This window comes from Cannabis sativa, chromosome 6 (assembly GCF_029168945.1).
Source record: "Cannabis sativa cultivar Pink pepper isolate KNU-18-1 chromosome 6, ASM2916894v1, whole genome shotgun sequence".
Taxonomy (NCBI): Eukaryota; Viridiplantae; Streptophyta; class Magnoliopsida; order Rosales; family Cannabaceae; genus Cannabis; species Cannabis sativa.
Genome location: NC_083606.1, coordinates 8,732,265 through 8,739,468, shown reverse-complemented (window position 1 = coordinate 8,739,468; position 7,204 = coordinate 8,732,265). Strand labels below are relative to the sequence as shown.

The following is a 7,204-nucleotide window of genomic DNA, read 5'->3' as shown; positions in this document are numbered from 1 at the left end:
CTTTTTAAGCCATTTTCTCCACTAAATAACACACGAAAAATATGAATTTGGGAGCAAATGTTCACTATAAATAAGAGTCCATGAGAGTGTAAAAGTACATCAGATTTGAGTAGTGTTATTATACCAAAATTTTATCTTTTTCTTTCCTTCTTCTTTATTTTACTTTATTAATTTTGGTGTAAAGACAATGCCTTTTCTAGGCTAATTTCTTTGGCAAGACTCAAGTGTAAGTTCATGTAATTTTTATTTTTCTAGTATATTGATTCTCTTTGTTCTTCATTTCTATATTTATTTTATTAAATTTCTCTTCTTCTAAATTGCACTTTAAATTTAATAGTACCTTTTATATAAGTTCAGTCATGCTTTTCTTATGTAAGTTAGACTATTAATTATTAGGGTGTTTATTATATTATATGATTTTTACTGCATTCTGCCGGTGGTATTTTGTCGATTTAAATTATATGATATGATAGTATTTTTAGAAGTAGTATTAATTTAATTAGAGAACATATTTTTCTAGTGGGCTTAATTATACACATTTTCCAACTATAATTAATGGTGTAGAATTATAGTTGAGGTTAAAGAATCAATTTTATTAGAAAAATATAATTGCATGTACAAAGCTTGTGTCTTCCATAATCATTTTCTGATCACTTCTCATTTTAAGTACTTGTTTAATTTTTGAAAATCATTTTCTCAATATTCTCACATCACATTCAAGGTTCTTATTTTATTCTCGTAAAATTACTAACTTTCCTTTTGAGTGTACTTTTCCTCCCTGTGGATACGACATATAGCCCGTTTACTACCGCGACCGCAGTGTAACTAATTGGGCGACATCAATTTTTGGCGCCGTTGCCGGGGAGGTTTCTGCGCTACAAGAGGTTAGTATAGTAGTTTTATTTTATTTTTTTTTTGTCTCTCTTTATTTGTTTATATATAAAAAAAAAAAAAAAAAAAAAAAAAAAAACTTTTTAGTTAGTATAATATAATTTAGTTTTTTTTTAAAAGTTATATATAGATTCAAAAAAAATCATTATATATTATTATTATTATTCTTTACTCTTTTAGTAAAAAAAAAAAAAGCAAGTCCTTTTTTGTTTAGTTTATTTGTTAGTTGTATTTATTATTTTGCTACTATATTAGGGTGTTAGTTTTTTTAACATTATTTTATTTTGTGTACTTTTTTTTAGGATTAGCCATTTTTTTATTTATTTTAGGTTAGTTGTAGACTTTTATCCTTTAGGCTAAAAAAACAAAAAAACAAAAAAAAAATTGTGCATAAAATATTTTCATAAACTTTTTAGTGTAAACCCAATTGTGTAATGGTAAAAGTGGTACAAACTGAGATCATTCTGTCTAAGAAAGATTGGCTTTAAAGGTTTGTGATAGAGTACCCTCTACACTTTCTAGCAACCCCGGGGAGTTCTAGTAAAAGTGTGGGACGAAGCGGTACCTTGGCAACCTTCCCAATCGGCCTGGGAATATCTTGTGTGAATACCCTTGCATTATTACATAGTTGTAATTTACATTATTTAACAAGTGAAAATACACAAAAAAAAAAAGTGAATGTCACGAAATAGAGACAAATTAGGGAGATTTGTAAAACAACAAATTGAAATTTTAGAAAACTCTCCTAAATCGTCTTCTTCCACTCGTTCTCATTCACCACCATCACCCATACTTCCTGCACTTCCAATGATGGCTCAACAACAGGAAATCCAACCAAGAACGCTACAGGATTATCTACATCCTACGCGTACGGCCACACCTTCATGCATAATGTATCCCATGAATATGCCCAACTTCGATTTCAAACCTGGCATGATTCAACTTTTACCAACCTTTCATGGTATGGAAAATGAGAGTCCATATGTGCATATTCAGGCCTTCGAAGAGGTGGTGGCCACATTCAACAACCAAGCTGACATCATTAACTTGGTGAGATTGAAGTTCTTTCCTTTCTCACTCAAGGATAAAGCCAAAAGCTGGTTGTATTCCTTAAGGCCAAGGTCTATTGGGACTTGGGACGAAATGACAAAAGCATTTTTCTCTAAATTTTTCCCACACCATAAGACTAGCAGCCTTAAGAGGCAAATCTCTACCTTCACCCAAAAGGACCATGAAACGTTTCATCAGGTCTGGGAGAGGTTTAAAGATTTGATGGGCCAGTGCCCACATCATGGATACGAAAGTTGGCGTCTTGTCAGCTATTTCTACGACGGTCTCACAGTCGACAAAAGACAATTCGTACAAATGATGTGCAATGGCGACTTCCTACAGAAAGATCCCGAAGAAGCTTTGGAATATCTTGAAGAAATTTCTGAAAAATCATACACATGGAGTGCGCCAAGTCCTACAGACAAGCCACGAACAGCCGGAGTCTACCAATTGAAGGAGGAGGACAGTGTGAAAGCTCAACTTGAAGCTTTGAAAAAACAATTTGAGGCTTTCAAAACTCAAGAAGGTAAAGCACTCCAGATCGCTGCAAAAGTGGAAAAGCAAGAACCATGCTTCATTTGTGGAGGGACTTATCATCAACCCCAAGAGTGCCCTAGTCTTAGTATGTTAAGGGGAGGAGATGAGGAACAGTGTAATGCCTTAGGGGATTACAAGAAGCCTTATAATGCCTACTCTAACACATACAATCCTGGTTGGCGTAACCATCCCAATTTCAGTTGGAAGGATACAAGTCAAAATCAAGCATCTGGGAGCCAATGGAGGCCTGATCAACAAAAGAATTCTCTTGAGAGTTCCATGAAAATTCTCGCAGAATCTCAACTAGAGTTCAGGACTTATTTCACTCAGGTGATAGAGGAATTGAAGGACATAAAGATTCAAATAACAAAGTTAAATGATTCTTCAGTCATTCAAGAGCGTGTTAAGCTTCCCGCTCAGCCTCTAATCACTCCCAAAGGGCAACATATGGCACAAACCTCCGCTCCTTCAGAGTCTAATCTCAAAGGGGTTAATGCTATTACTACCCGAAGTGGTCAAAGTACGGTATCACCATTACCTAAGACCACTAGTGTACCAATGCCCGCTCCAGATGCTGATGTGCCACAGAACCTTCCAGTAAAGGTGCCCTTTCCTCAGGCTTTGAAATCCACTGGGAAGGTACTGGAAAGTCATAGTGAAATCCTTGACTTTTTGACACAAGTTAAGGTTAACTTGCCATTACTTCATGTAATCAAGCAAGTACCGGCTTATGCCAAAGTTATCAAGGATCTATGCACTATCAAAAGGAAGCACCATGTCAAGAAAACTGCATTCTTGGCAGAACAAGCTAGTGCGGTGATCGACTGCAAGACACCGCTTAAATACAAAGATCCTGGTTGTCCCACCATTTCATGTCAAATAGGGGAACAGGAATTTGGCCAAGCCCTCCTAGACTTAGGTGCAAGTGTAAATCTCATGCCTTATTCCATATACTTGCAACTAGGCCTAGGAGAACTTAAGCCCACATTTGTGGTGCTACAATTGGTCGATCGATCAGTTAAGAAACCTCGGGGAATAGTTGAAGATGTCTTGATTCAAATTGATAAATTCTATTACCCTGTGGATTTTCTCATCTTGGACACTCAATCTGAAGTCAACTTAGAGTCCAAAATTCCCATCATTCTCGGACGACCATTCCTCGCAACAGCAAATGCACTCATCAATTGTAGGAATGGTCTCATGAAAATCTCTTTTGGGAACATGACTCTAGAGGTGAATGTTTTCAACCTTGGTAAACAACCACCTGATAACGATGAGTGTTTCCAATCATTTCTGATCGATACACTTATTTCAGAAGAGGTAGAAGCACAATACACTTCCACTCATCTCAATGACCTCTTTGAAATTTCTGAGATTTCTGAGTCGGGTAATACTGAAATCAATTCTAAAGTCATCAATCAATTACCGACCAAAAGAACCATGTTTTGGAATCCAATCTTCGAGGGACTTCCTCAAGATAGGGAAACACCAAAACCATCCACTGTACAAGCTCCTCAACCAAACTTGGCTCAACTTCCTAAGGAACTTAAGCATGTCTTCTTGGGAGCAAACAACACTTTCCCTGTCATCATATCCTCCACCCTTAATGCAACTCAAGAGCAACAACTTATCAACGTGCTCACAGAGCAAAGAGGAGCAATTGGTTGGACGTTAGCTGACATTAAAGGGATTAGTCCCTTGATTTGCTCCCATCACATTAACTTGGAAGACGGGGCCATACCACGACGTGATCCTCAAAGGAGATTAAACCCACCAATGAAGGAAGTGGTAAAGACAGAAATCTTGAAGCTTCTGGATTACGGGATACTTTATCCTGTTGCCGACAGTAAGTGGGTTAGCCCAACTCAGGTTGTTCCCAAGAAATCGGGAGTAACAGTGGTACCAAATGATAAGGGAGAACTCATCCCTACCAAGGTCACAACAGGTTGGCGCATGTGCATTGATTATAGAAAATTAAATGCCGCCACCTGTAGAGACCATTTCTCACTTCCATTCATCGATCAAATCTTGGAACGTGTGGCAGGTCATCCTTTCTACAGCTTTCTCGATGGTTATTCGGGGTACTACCAAATCGAAATTGCTCTAGAAGATTAGGAAAAGACCACATTCACTTGTCCTTTTGGTACCTATGCCTTTCGGCGTATGCCATTTGGCCTGTGTAATGCCCCAGCCACCTTCCAGCGCTGCATGATGAGTATCTTTAGTGATATGATCGAGAATTGTATGGAAGTATATATGGATGATTTGACAGTCTTTGGTGATTCATTTGAATCAAGCCTTCTCAATTTGGAAGCTGTGCTTAAACGATGCAAAGAGAAAGGCTTGGTACTCAACTGGGAGAAGTGTCATTTCATGGTGCCATCTGGCATAGTCTTGGGGCATATTGTTTCACAACGAGGAATTGAGGTTGATCAATCCAAGATTGAACTCATATCAAAGCTGCCCGCCCCCAAGACTGTTAAGGATGTTCGATCCTTTCTTGGGCATGCTGGATTCTATAGGAGGTTCATCCAAAATTTTTCGACGATAGCTCGACCTTTGTCGAACCTCTTGGCAAAAGACGTGGTGTTTAACTGGACACCCGAGTGTGAGGAATCTTTCAAACACTTGTCACCAAACTCACTTCTGCCCCTATCATTCAACCACCTGATTGGAACTTGCCATTCGAGATCATGTGTGATGCTAGCAATTACGCTATAGGGGCCGTCCTTGGTCAACGAAGGGAAGGGAAGCCCTTCGTCGTATACTATGCAAGTAGAACTCTTAATAGTGCTCAAATGAACTATTCTACTACTGAGAAAGAGTTGCTTGCCGTAGTATTCGCACTTGACAAGTTTCGTTCCTACCTGATCGGTTCCCCTATCACGGTCTTCACCGACCACTCTGCTCTTAAGTACCTCCTTTCCAAAAAGGATGCTAAGGCACGCTTAATTAGGTGGATCCTTCGTTACGGTGAATTTGACTTGACCATCAAGGATAAGAAAGGAGTTGAAAATGTGGTAGCGGACCACCTATCTCGTTTAGAGTTTTCTGATTCCGCTGATGGCCCTGCTATCCGAGATGACTTCCCTGATGAACATCTCTACACCATCACTAAGTTACCATGGTACGCTCATATTGTTAATTACTTAGTGATTGGTGAGCTTCCTGCTTCCTGGAATGCACAGGATAAACGTAAATTTTTGGTCGAGGTGCGTAACTTTTACTGGGATGATCCATATCTTTTCAAGTACTGCCCCGACCAAATTATGAGACGTTGCATTCCAGATGATGAAATTTTTAGTGTCTTGAACTTTTGCCACAACGAAGCATGTGGTGGTCATTTTTCTGTGAAAAAGACTGCTGCAAAAATCTTACAGTGTGGTCTATACTGGCCCACTTTGTTCAAAGACACTAACAATTTCTGTCGATCTTGTGAAAGGTGCCAGAAACTAGGTGCGCTATCCCGACGACACATGATGCCATTGAACCCAATGCTCGTAATAGAAATATTCGACTGTTGGGGAATTGATTTTATGGGACCGTTCCCACCTTCTTCTGGTTACCTTTACATTCTCCTCGCCATAGACTATGTCTCCAAGTGGGTTGAAGCCGTGCCATGTCGAAATGCAGATAACACAACTGTTGTGAAATTCTTAAAAGAAAATGTGTTATCTCGTTTTGGCACACCACGAGCTATCATCAGTGATCAAGGCACCCATTTCTGCAACCACTCTTTTGAGCATTTGATGCAAAAGTATGGTGTACTTCACAAGGTTGCATTGCCTTATCACCCACAGACAAATGGCCAAGCTGAGTTAGCTAATCGTGAAATTAAGCAAATTTTAGAAAAGACGGTTAACCCTGACCGCAAAGATTGGTCCTCCCGACTTCTCGATGCTCTCTGGGCCTACCGCACTGCTTACAAAACTCAGCTAGGCATGTCTCCTTACAGACTAGTCTATGGCAAGGCCTGCCATCTCCCTGTTGAACTGGAACATAAAGCATACTGGGCTGTAAAAAGCCTAAATTCTGATCTCAACGCGGCGGGCCTTAATCGTAAGCTTCAATTGTCAGAAATTGAGGAGCTACGGAATGATGCTTATGATAACTCTAGGATCTACAAGGCTAAATTAAAAGCGGCTCATGACAAGCAGATCCTGAGGAAAAAATTTGAGCCAAATCAGCGAGTGCATCTTTATGACACTCGCCTGCATATCCACCCTGGGAAACTGAGATCCCGGTGGACTGGGCCGTATGTTGTAAAAACTGTTTTCCCCCACGGTGTTGTTGAGGTCGAAGACCCAACCGATGGGAGAAAATTCAAAGTGAATGGCCAAAGACTGAAACACTACATAGAGAGGGTGCCCCAGCCTGTCGAGGATATCCTCGTGGCTCCGGTTTACCAGCCTTGAGTAGTGCTTTCCCGATCTTGTACACAGGTTTGTTCTCTTTTTCCTTGTCATCTTATTTTGTTATTTGTTATCATTTCTTTTCTTTCAGTTTTTATGTTTTTAGAGGATAAATATCGCTGCTATCCATGGTTGCTTGCTCTCCAGGTGTTCTCTTTCCCTATTCTTTTAATTTTTATATCTTTAGACATTGAGGACACTGTATAATTTTAGTTGGGGGTGGTGAGCATATTCAAGCATGTTTCTTAATTTTTGTCATATTAATATTTTCATGGTCAAATTTTTCAAAAAATTACTCATTTATTCTTGTAAAA

At 39.2% G+C, this 7,204-nt stretch overlaps 1 non-coding gene across 1 annotated transcript; it reads right to left on the bottom strand.

Annotated features, from left to right (window-relative positions):
- Positions 1–2,082: 2,082 nt before the first annotated feature.
- On the bottom strand, positions 2,083–2,189 carry LOC115715458 (small nucleolar RNA R71). The gene has a single exon (XR_004011328.2). It is a non-coding gene; the product is annotated as a small nucleolar RNA R71 (small nucleolar RNA).
- Between the last annotated feature and the right edge of the window lie 5,015 nt (positions 2,190–7,204).